Genomic DNA, 11321 nt, shown 5'->3' with positions numbered 1-11321 from the left:
GGTTTCGTGCCGCCCCGGCAGACGCGGTTTTCGCGCCGCCCCGGCTGACGCGGTTTCGTGCCGCCCCGGCAGACGCAGTTCGGACTTAGCACTTTTCGGCTGTGCCTGGCTGGCGGCCCACTCACTCGATCGCCATGTCTGTTTGCCACAGTTTTCCCGGTGGTGCCGCACCCGGGCTCGCCCCGGCTGACGCAGTTTTCGCGCCGCCCCGGCTGACGCGGTTTCGTGCCGCCCCGGCAGACGCGGTTTTCGCGCCGCCCCGGCTGACGCGGTTTCGTGCCGCCCCGGCAGACGCAGTTCGGACTTAGCACTTTTCGGCTGTGCCTGGCTGGCGGCCCACTCACTCGATCGCCATGTCTGTTTGCCACAGTTTTCCCGGTGGTGCCGCACCCGGGCTCGCCCCGGCAGACGCGTTTTTTTTTTTTTCTTTCGCCCCGGCTGACGCAGTTTTCGCGCCGCCCCGGCTGACGCGGTTTCGTGCCGCCCCGGCAGACGCGGTTTTTTGCGCCGCCCCGGCTGACGCGGTTTTTGCCGCCCCGGCTGACGCAGTTCGGACTTAGCACTTTTCGGCTGTGCCTGGCTGGCGGCCCACTCACTCGATCGCCATGTCTGTTTGCCACAGTTTTCCCGGTGGTGCCGCACCCGGGCTCGCCCCGGCTGACGCAGTTTTCGCGCCGCCCCGGCTGACGCGGTTTCGTGCCGCCCCGGCAGACGCGGTTTTCGCGCCGCCCCGGCTGACGCGGTTTCGTGCCGCCCCGGCAGACGCAGTTCGGACTTAGCACTTTTCGGCTGTGCCTGGCTGGCGGCCCACTCACTCGATCGCCATGTCTGTTTGCCACAGTTTTCCCGGTGGTGCCGCACCCGGGCTCGCCCCGGCTGACGCAGTTTTCGCGCCGCCCCGGCTGACGCGGTTTCGTGCCGCCCCGGCAGACGCGGTTTTCGCGCCGCCCCGGCTGACGCGGTTTCGTGCCGCCCCGGCAGACGCAGTTCGGACTTAGCACTTTTCGGCTGTGCCTGGCTGGCGGCCCACTCACTCGATCGCCATGTCTGTTTGCCACAGTTTTCCCGGTGGTGCCGCACCCGGGCTCGCCCCGGCAGACGCAGTTTTCGCGCCGCCCCGGCAGACGCGGTTTTCGCGCCGCCCCGGCTGACGCGGTTTTTGCCGCCCCGGCTGACGCAGTTCGGACTTGGCACTTTTTGGGCTGAGCCTGGCTGGCGGCCCACTCACTCGATCGCCATGTCTGTTTGCCACAGTCTTCCCGGTGGTGCCGCACCCGGGCTCGCCCCGGCAGACGCGTTTTTTTTTCTTTCGCCCCGGCAGACGTGGTTCCCCCCCCCCCCCTTTTCGCTCGCCCCGGCTGACGAGGTTTTCGCGCCGCCCCGGCTGACGCAGTTTTCGCGCCGCCCCGGCTGACGCGGTTTCGTGCCGCCCCGGCTGACGCGGTTTTCGCGCCGCCCCGGCTGACGCGGTTTTTGCGTCGCCCCGGCTGACACGGTTCGGACTTTGCACTTTTCGGCTGTGCCTGGCTGGCGGCCCACTCACTCGATCGCCATGTCTGTTTGCCACAGTTTTCCCGGTGGTGCCGCACCCGGGCTTGCCCCGGCAGACGCGTTTTTTTTTTTTCTTTTCGCCCCGGCTGACGCAGTTTTCGCCCCGCCCCGGCTGACGCGGTTTCGTGCCGCCCCGGCAGACGCGGTTTTTTGCGCCGCCCCGGCTGACGCGGTTTTTGCCGCCCCGGCTGACGCAGTTCGGACTTTGCACTTTTTGGCTGAGCCTGGCTGGCGGCCCACTCACTCGATCGCCATGTCTGTTTGCCACAGTTTTCCCGGTGGTGCCGCACCCGGGCTCGCCCCGGCAGACGCGTTTTTTTTTTCCTTCGCCCCGGCAGACGTGGTTCCCCCCCCCCCCTCCGTCTTTCTTTTTGTTTTTTTTTTTCGCCGCGGCTGAAGTGGATTTTTCGGTGCCTCGACGCCCCGGTAGTCGCGGTTTTTCCGTTTCCGCACGGCCCCGGCTGACGCTGCTCGGTCACAGTCGCCTTTTGTGAGGATTGCAGACTTCTTGAGCGCGGGTGTTTTTTTTTTGTTGTTGTTGTTGTTTTATTACGCATTCGCTCCAGCAGACGCTGTTTAGACTTTTTGTTTCCTCTTTTATCCTGCGACGAGGTGACGAGGTTTATTCGGTGCCCCGCCGCCCCGGCTGAAGTGATTTTTCCTGTCCCGTGCCGCCCCGGCTGACGCGGTTGGGACTTCGCGTTTGTTCGGCCGCCACGGGTTTTGGCGCACTCGCTCGGTTGCTTGTTGTTGCCACTTGTTGCGAACCCAGGTTTCTTGAGCGAGCGCGGGCGTTTTTTCTTCCTTTCTTTCTTTGTTCTATGTGTTAGCGAATCGGCCTTTAATATCACACGAGGACTCACAACCAACAATTTTCAGTTTGAAGTGTAAAAAATCTGCAGGTGTTGACGTAACTGACTTGCCCCGTACCCTTGAGTACATCCATGAAGTTCTCGTAGTACTACTAAATCGCATTATTCCAAGTGGAGAAATTCCCATAAACTTGCAAACCTCTACACGAAAATCGGTGCGCGTGATAAAGTTGAAAATTATCGTCCGATATCAAATGTGCCTTCTATAACACAAATTCTAGGAAAAAAAAAAAAAAAACACTTGTTCGCCGTTCTCTGCGCCGTGACTGGCAGCACTCCGGCGAAGCGAAACGGGGTCGATTCGAGCACGATATCGGCGTCTTTCGACGTGCTCGCCGGCGACCGTCGCACGAGTACGTCGCACGAGCGCGTCTGCCGGGGCGCCGTTTGCGAAGCCGACGCAAAAGTGGGAACCGCCGCTCGGATGATCGCCGCTTTCGGCAGAGTGAGTGTTGGCACTCCGGGGAAGCGAAACAGCGTGAATGCGCCCACGAAATCGGCGTATTTTGAAGTGCCCGCCGGCGACCGTCGCACGAGTACGGTAAACCGCGTCAGCCGGGGCGTAGTTCGGGACGCCGACGAAAAAGTGGGAAGCGCAACTCGGATCTTCGCCGTTTTTGCAGGAGTGAGTGGCGGCCCTCCTGCGAGACCAAGAAGCATCGATTCGTGCACGAATTCGGCGCCTTTCGACGTGATCGCCGGCGACCGTCGCTCGAGTAGGGCAAACCGCGTCTGCCGGGGCGGGCTTCGGGACGCCGATGCGAAAGTGGGAAACGCTGCTCGGATGTTCGCCGTTTTTGGCCGAGTGAGTGCTGGCACTCGGGCGAAGCCAAACGGGGCCGATTACGGCACGATATCGGCGTCTTTCGACGTGCCCGGCGGCGACCGTCGCACGAGTACGGTAAACCGCGTCAGCCCGGGCGGAGTTCGGGACGCCGATGCGAAAGTGGAGAACGCCGCTCGGATCTTCGCCGTTTTTGGAGGAGTGAGTGGCGGCACTCCGGAGAAGCCAAGGAGCGCCAATTAGCGCACGATATCGGCGTCTTTCGACGCGCTCGCCGGCGACCGTCGAACGAGTAGGGCAAACCGCGTCTGCCGGGGCGGGGTTTACGACGCCGACGCAAAAGTGGGAACCGCCGCTCGGATGTTGGCCGTTTTTGGCAGAGTGAGTGCTGGCACACCGGCGACGCGAAAGAGCGCGAAAGCGCCCACGAAAGTGGCGTATTTGGACGTGCTTGACGGCGACCGCTGCAGGAGTACGAAAAACCACGTCAGCCGGGGCGAGCGACCCACGGCGGTCTGGGTGCTTATCGCTGCTATTATAGGGGCACCCCGGCAGACGCAGAAAAAAAAAATTTTTTTTCGACCTTCTTTTTTGCTGGTCGAGCTCGGGTAACCCAGGTCGCAATGGGAGCCGCGCACGAAAGCGGCGTCGCGAGACGCGTTCGCGGTCGCTAGTCGCACGAGCTCGGCAACCGCGTCAGCCGGCGCGGAGTTCGGGATGCCGACGGCTAAGTGGGTACCGCTGCTCGGATGTTCGCCGTTTTTGGCCGAGTGAGTGCTGGCACTCCGGCGAAGCGAAACGGGGCCGATTCGGGCACGATATCGGCGTATTTCGACGTGCTCGCCGGCGACCGTCGCACGAGTACGGCAAAGCGCGTCTGCCGGGGCGAGGTTTGCGATGCCGACGAAAAAGTGGGAAGCGCCGCTCGGATCTTCGCCGTTTTTGCAGGAGTGAGTGGCGGCCCTCCTGCGAGACCAAGAAGCATCGACTCGCGCACGATATCGGTGTCTTTCGACGTGCCCGCCGGCCACCGCCGCACGAGTACGGCAAACCGCGTATGCCGGGGCGGGGTTGGCGACGCCGACGCAAAAGTGGGAACCGCCACTAGGATGTTCGCCGTTTTTGGCAGAGTGAGTGCTGGCACACCGGCGACGCGAAAGAGCGCGAAAGCGCCCACGAAAGTGGCGTATTTGGACGTGCTTGACGGCGACCGCTGCAGGAGTACGAAAAACCACGTCAGCCGGGGCGAGCGACCCACGGCGGTCTGGGTGCTTATCGCTGCTATTATAGGGGCACCCCGGCAGACGCAGAAAAAAAAAATTTTTTTTCGACCTTCTTTTTTGCTGGTCGAGCTCGGGTAACCCAGGTCGCAATGGGAGCCGCGCACGAAAGCGGCGTCGCGAGACGCGTTCGCGGTCGCTAGTCGCACGAGCTCGGCAACCGCGTCAGCCGGCGCGGAGTTCGGGATGCCGACGGCTAAGTGGGTACCGCTGCTCGGATGTTCGCCGTTTTTGGCCGAGTGAGTGCTGGCACTCCGGCGAAGCGAAACGGGGCCGATTCGGGCACGATATCGGCGTATTTCGACGTGCTCGCCGGCGACCGTCGCACGAGTACGGCAAAGCGCGTCTGCCGGGGCGAGGTTTGCGATGCCGACGAAAAAGTGGGAAGCGCCGCTCGGATCTTCGCCGTTTTTGCAGGAGTGAGTGGCGGCCCTCCTGCGAGACCAAGAAGCATCGACTCGCGCACGATATCGGTGTCTTTCGACGTGCCCGCCGGCCACCGCCGCACGAGTACGGCAAACCGCGTATGCCGGGGCGGGGTTGGCGACGCCGACGCAAAAGTGGGAACCGCCACTAGGATGTTCGCCGTTTTTGGCAGAGTGAGTGCTGGCACTCCGGCGAAGCGAAAGAGCGCGAATGCGCCCACGAAAGTGGCGTGTTTGGACGTGCTTGACGACGACCACCGCAGGAAAACGAAAAACCACGTCAGCCGGGGCGAGCGACCCATGGCGGTCTGGGTGCTTATCGCTGCTATTATAGGGGCACCCCGGCAGACGCAAAAAAAAAAAAATTTTTTTTCGACATTCTTTCTTGCTCGTCGACCTCGGGTGACCCAGGTCGCAGTGGGAGCCGCGCACGAAAGCGGCGTCGCGAGACGGCTTCGCGGTCGCTAGTCGCACGAGCTCGGCAACCGCGTCTGCCGGGGCGGAGTTCGGGACGCCGACGGCTAAGTGGGAACCGCCGCTCGGATGTTCGCCGTTTGTGGCCGAGTGAGTGCTGGCACTCCGGCGAAGCCAAACGGGGCCGATTCCGGCACGATATCGGCGTCTTTCTACGTGCTCGCCGGCGACCGTCGCACGAGTACGGCAAAGTGCGTCTGCCGGGGCGGGGTTTGCGACGCGTACGCAATAGTGAGAACCGTCGCTCGGATGTTCGTCGTCTTTCGCCGAGCCAGTGCTGGCACTCCGGCGAAGCCGAACGGAGCCGATTCGGGCACGATATCGGCGTCTTTCCACGTGCTCGCCGGCGACCGTCGCACGAGTACGGTAAACCGCGTCAGCCGGGGCGGAGTTCGGGACGCCGATGCGAAAGTGGGAAGCGCCGCTCGGATCTTCGCCGTTTTTGGAGGAGTCAGTGGCGGCACTCCGGTGAAGCCAAGGTGCGCCAATTCGCGCACGATATCGGCGTCTTTCGACGTGCCCGCCGGCCACCGTCGCACGAGTACGGCAAACCTCGTCTGCCGGGGCGGGGTTTGCGACGCCGACGCAAAAGTGGGAACCGCCGCTCGGATGTTCGCCGTTTTTGGCAGAGTGAGTGCTGGCACTCCGGCGAAGCGAAAGAGCGTGAATGCGCCCACGAAAGTAGCGTATTTGGACGTGCTTGACGGCGACCGCCGCAGGAGTACGAAAAACCACGTCAGCCGGGGCGAGCGACCCACGGCGGTCTGGGTGCTTATCGCTGCTATTATAGGGGCACCCCGGCAGACGCAGAAAGAAAAAAAAAAAAAATGGGGACATGGCGTGCGTCACCGTGCGGCTTCGCAGCGTTGCCGAAGTCGCCGAGCCCTTCGACTGAGCCGAACGGCGGACAGGGAACGTTGGTCGGCCGTTCTAACCTGTCGGTGCCACGCCGAGACGTCGTTAAGGAAAACCGCGTCGTGGGCCTCTACGACGCCGTCGAGTCGTTGTACGTTTGGTGTCCAGCGTGTCGGCGGCGAGTAGCGGACACGTCGTTCACGACTTCGGTCTTTCGCAGTCGACGCGAACTTGCGGAGAGTCGTGGTGCCTCACGTTTTCGGCAGAAACCGCGGCGGAATTTTCCCGTGCGTGCGCGCACGACCTCGGTGCTGTGCCGTCAGCGTAGTGTTGCACAAACTCGTGGCCTACCCAAGGTGCGGTACGTTTGCGGCCGTATCCTCGGTGGGAATTTCGTGAGTAGGGTCGCAAATTCTACGACCTCGGCGGGTTTGAGAGCGACGTAGACTTGTGGCACGCTCAACGTGCCACACGTTTCGGGGCACACCCGCGGTGAAATTTTCTCGAGTACGCTCGTATTAGTGCCCAAGGAGGTCTGGGTACTTATCGCTGCTATTATGTGGGGGTTCTCGTGAGCGGCGTACGCGAAAGCGACCGGGTGTCTGATATGCGGCGGGCTTCGGCCTCGTCAAGCGTGTCCTCGGGTCTGCTCCAGGGGAATCCACGGCAGTCGTCTGCAGCCTCATCCGCTTGATGCGTTAGGGGCTGGTTGTCGGACGGTGCCGTTTTACCACGATATCGAGGTGTGTTCCGTGTCGTCCTCGGGCGATTCAGATGCGAAAGCGCCGAAGACGCGGGCGTGACCCGTCGTCTGGCGGCTTTGCAGTCTCGGCTCCGTTGCTAGTTCCGGCCGGTCCACCGACAGTGCAGCGGGCTTGGGCAACCCGCACGGCGCGACCGAGTCGATGCAACGAAAAAGAGCGAGCATGAACGTGCTTCTTGCCGCACGGCTCCCACTCGTCTTTCGGGAAGGTTGTGCCGTAGCGAGCTCGAACGCCGTCATCTCGGAGTGCAAAATAAGCGTGTTGGGGCGCCTGAAGGTGGCCTCCGCCGCACACAGACTGCGTCCGGCCCGCCGAAGGCGAGGACGGACGCGCAGTCGAACGATTACCTGGTTGATCCTGCCAGTAATCATATGCTTGTCTCAAAGATTAAGCCATGCATGTCTAAGTACATGCCGAAATAAGGCGAAACCGCGAATGGCTCATTAAATCAGTTATGGTTCCTTAGATCGTTTCTTCCTACTTGGATAACTGTGGCAATTCTAGAGCTAATACATGCAGTGAGCCTGGAGCCCTTTGGGTAACGGGTGCTTTTATTAGACCAAGATCGATCGGGTTTCGGCCCGTATTGTGTGGTGACTCTGGATAACTTTGTGCTGATCGCATGGCCACGAGCCGGCGACGTTTCTTTCAAGTGTCTGCCTTATCAACTTTCGATGGTAGGTTACTTGCTTACCATGGTTGTTACGGGTAACGGAGAATCAGGGTTCGATTCCGGAGAGGGAGCCTGAGAAACGGCTACCACATCCAAGGAAGGCAGCAGGCGCGCAAATTACCCACTCCCGGCACGGGGAGGTAGTGACGAAAAATAACAATACGGGACTCTTTTGAGGCCCCGTAATTGAAATGAGTACACTCTAAATCCTTTAACGAGGATCAATTGGAGGGCAAGTCTGGTGCCAGCAGCCGCGGTAATTCCAGCTCCAATAGCGTATACTAAAGCTGCTGCGGTTAAAAAGCTCGTAGTTGGATCTCAGTTCCAGACGAGTAGTGCATCTACCCGATGCGACGGCTCGGACTGAACATCATGCCGGTTCTTTCTTGGTGCACTTCATTGTGTGCCTCGAGATGGCCGGTGCTTTTACTTTGAAAAAATTAGAGTGCTCAACGCAGGCGAGTCGCCTGAATAAACTTGCATGGAATAATAGAACAAGACCTCGTTTCTGTTCTGTTGGTTTTTGGAATACGAGGTAATGATTAAGAGGGACGGACGGGGGCATTCGTATTGCGGCGCTAGAGGTGAAGTTCTTGGACCGTCGCAAGACGAACTACTGCGAAAGCATTTGCCAAGAATGTTTTCATTGATCAAGAACGAAAGTCAGAGGTTCGAAGGCGATCAGATACCGCCCTAGTTCTGACCATAAACGATGCCAACCAGCGATCCGCCTGAGTTACTCAAATGACTCGGCGGGCAGCTTCCGGGAAACCAAAGTATTTGGGTTCCGGGGGAAGTATGGTTGCAAAGCTGAAACTTAAAGGAATTGACGGAAGGGCACCACCAGGAGTGGAGCCTGCGGCTTAATTTGACTCAACACGGGAAAACTTACCCGGCCCGGACACTGGGAGGATTGACAGATTGAGAGCTCTTTCTTGATTCGGTGGATGGTGGTGCATGGCCGTTCTTAGTTGGTGGAGCGATTTGTCTGGTTAATTCCGATAACGAACGAGACTCTAGCCTATTAAATAGGTGCGGGGTTCCCAGCACCTTACAACCTTCTTAGAGGGACAAGCGGCTCCTAGCCGCACGAAACAGAGCAATAACAGGTCTGTGATGCCCTTAGATGTCCGGGGCCGCACGCGCGCTACACTGAAGGAAGCAGCGTGTCTTTATCCCTGTCTGAAAAGACTGGGTAACCCGTGGAACTTCTTTCGTGATTGGGATAGGGGCTTGCAATTGTTCCCCTTGAACGAGGAATTCCCAGTAAGCGCGAGTCATAAGCTCGCGTTGATTACGTCCCTGCCCTTTGTACACACCGCCCGTCGCTACTACCGATTGAATGATTTAGTGAGGTCTTCGGACCGATGTCCGGCGCGGCCTTTCGGTTGCGCCGGTCTGTTAGAAAGATGACCAAACTTGATCATTTAGAGGAAGTAAAAGTCGTAACAAGGTTTCCGTAGGTGAACCTGCGGAAGGATCATTAACGGATTGTGAAGGGTGAGCGCCTCAGCTGCGTCTGCGCCCGACACTTTCTGCCGCTGACCCCGTTTGGACGCGGGGTCGGCTTTTCCCCACGGGGCTGCCTGAATGTGGAGCGGCACCCCGTGACAAATTGTTGCGCCCAGCGGACGCCAACACCGCGACCTTGGACGGTCGGCCAGGTGGCGGACGCGGGTACAAACGGCGCAACGCACTCATAGGTCGGCTTTCGACCCGCCACTGCACCGTGGCTCGAAGCGCTCGAAATGCGCGACCCGACCGCTGCGGGACCGCCTAGTACTGTAAACAGGAGCGGCGGAGCGCGAACGGCGAGTCGTGGTTACGTCGGTAGAAGGCGAGGCTGCGCGTTCCCGAAACGCCAGCCGAGTGCCCTCCCGACCGTTCGAGCGTGCAAGAACGAGACCCGACAATCGCGCGGCGACTGCCAAGTACGAGAGGAACGGCACAAGCGTCGGCGGTCGGTCAAGGAACTGGCGATGTGACGGGTCCGCTGTGCACCAGTGCATACCGTCCCGCCGTCCGCGGCAAGCGCCTCCGCGTCCTCGGGTGACGGAGGCTGCCGGTCGGTTCTTGCAGGCGAGGGATCTCGCTGGCACCGGTTCGCGTTGACGCGCGGCCGGTCATGGCACGGCGATGCGACGGCCGAGGTGCGCAGTACTCGATGGAGGAACCGCACGCTCCGATGACCGTCCCGCCCTCCGCGGCGTATGCGTACCGACCGTAATGGTTGCAGCAGCGCCGGCCGGCTTTTGAATTCGCCACACGAAACACGGTGCGAGATCGCGGTTAGGGGAGCGTCGACGTTGCCAGGCGTTTTGCTTGCTGCCGAGGGAAAGGCGGCACGGCCACGTCGCGCTCGTCGCGATTAGCGGGTCTGCGCGCTTTGGGAAGGTGCCGCAACGACTTGCCGAAAGAGGAAGCACGGAAGAACGAGGGACTTGGACGTCCCGACAATTGAACGCACTTGCGGCCAGGCCCTTGCTGGCTTCGTTCTTCCGCCTCGAGTAGGCTCGTACGCGGCTCCGGCGCCGAAAGTGGTCCTTGGCACCGACTTCGGTGGACGTGGGAAGTGCCGCGCAAGTACGGCGCGCCTGGCTCCACCTGTTGGCTAAAGTAGGCAGCCGGATCGGCATTTTGGTGTGCGGTGGCAAACCGTGGATGCGAAAAAAGCTTGTGCGATTTCGTGGAACAAAAAGCGGGGGTCCCCCTTTTTATGCGGAGGAGACCGACCCGCCTGCCGTGGTGAACCGCGACGCCACGGTAAAAACGGGAGAGGCTTGTCGATGGGACCGTGCATCCCGCGCTCCACGGAGGCCGGGAGGCGGCCGCCCGAGGAAATGTGTAGCCGTCGAGGCCCGCATCTGCGTGCACTCTTATCCAAATGGGTGTACCGCAGGCATTTTCTGGTTAGGCGGGCCAATGAGAGCGAGCACACAACGATACCTACGGGTCCGGCTTGGAGAACCGGCTTCGACGCCTCCCGAGTATTTATAGAGGGGTGGACCACGAAAGCACTCGCAAGTAGCGAAAGCGAAACGCCGTCCGAAACACACCGTTTGCTCGATTTGCGGCAGCCGAAAAAGGCGCGGCAGAGTTTTGGAGTCCAAGCGTGCGCTGAAAAGCGCCCTTCTTGGCCACTGTTTGGCCGAGTGCCAGAAACGTTTGGTTTTGACTGTACGGAATTGAACAAACACTTTTTCACGACTCTAAGCGGTGGATCACTCGGTTCTCGGGTCGATGAAGAACGCAGCCAGCTGCGAGACTTGGTGTGAATTGCAGGACACACTGAGCACTGATTCTTTGAACGCACATTGCGGCCTTGGGTCTTCCCTTGGCTTCGTCTGTCTGAGGGTCGGATCACATATCAAGAGAGCCTTCGGCGCACAAGGGAACGTGAGCCGTCGACTCGTTTTGACCGCGTCGGCAACACGGACAGCACGCTGAACACCTCACAGCGAGCGCCAACAGCGGCCACTCAAGGGCGAGACGGTGGCGACCGTCGTGCCAGAGCCCAACCGAAACGGGGGCGACCGACTGCATTGAGGATGTGGCACCTCGTTGAGACCGCCGCAGGACTTCGAGTCGGAAGGAAGCCTGCAGGGAAAGTGCGGTCGAGGTTGCGTACTCCTCTCTGCGACCG

General features: G+C 60.6%; 2 non-coding genes across 2 annotated transcripts; both read left to right on the top strand.

Annotated features, from left to right (window-relative positions):
* The first annotated feature begins 7349 nt into the window (after positions 1-7349).
* LOC142794363 (small subunit ribosomal RNA) lies at positions 7350-9164 on the top strand. The gene has a single exon (XR_012892282.1). It is a non-coding gene; the product is annotated as a small subunit ribosomal RNA (ribosomal RNA).
* A 1719-nt stretch (positions 9165-10883) lies between these two features.
* LOC142794361 (5.8S ribosomal RNA) lies at positions 10884-11036 on the top strand. Its single transcript, XR_012892280.1, has one exon. It is a non-coding gene; the product is annotated as a 5.8S ribosomal RNA (ribosomal RNA).
* The last annotated feature ends 285 nt before the right edge of the window (positions 11037-11321 follow it).

The sequence above is a fragment of the Rhipicephalus microplus genome, unplaced genomic scaffold, assembly GCF_043290135.1.
Source record: "Rhipicephalus microplus isolate Deutch F79 unplaced genomic scaffold, USDA_Rmic scaffold_404, whole genome shotgun sequence".
NCBI lineage: Eukaryota > Metazoa > Arthropoda > Arachnida > Ixodida > Ixodidae > Rhipicephalus > Rhipicephalus microplus.
This window is presented reverse-complemented; position numbering and strand designations above follow the sequence as displayed.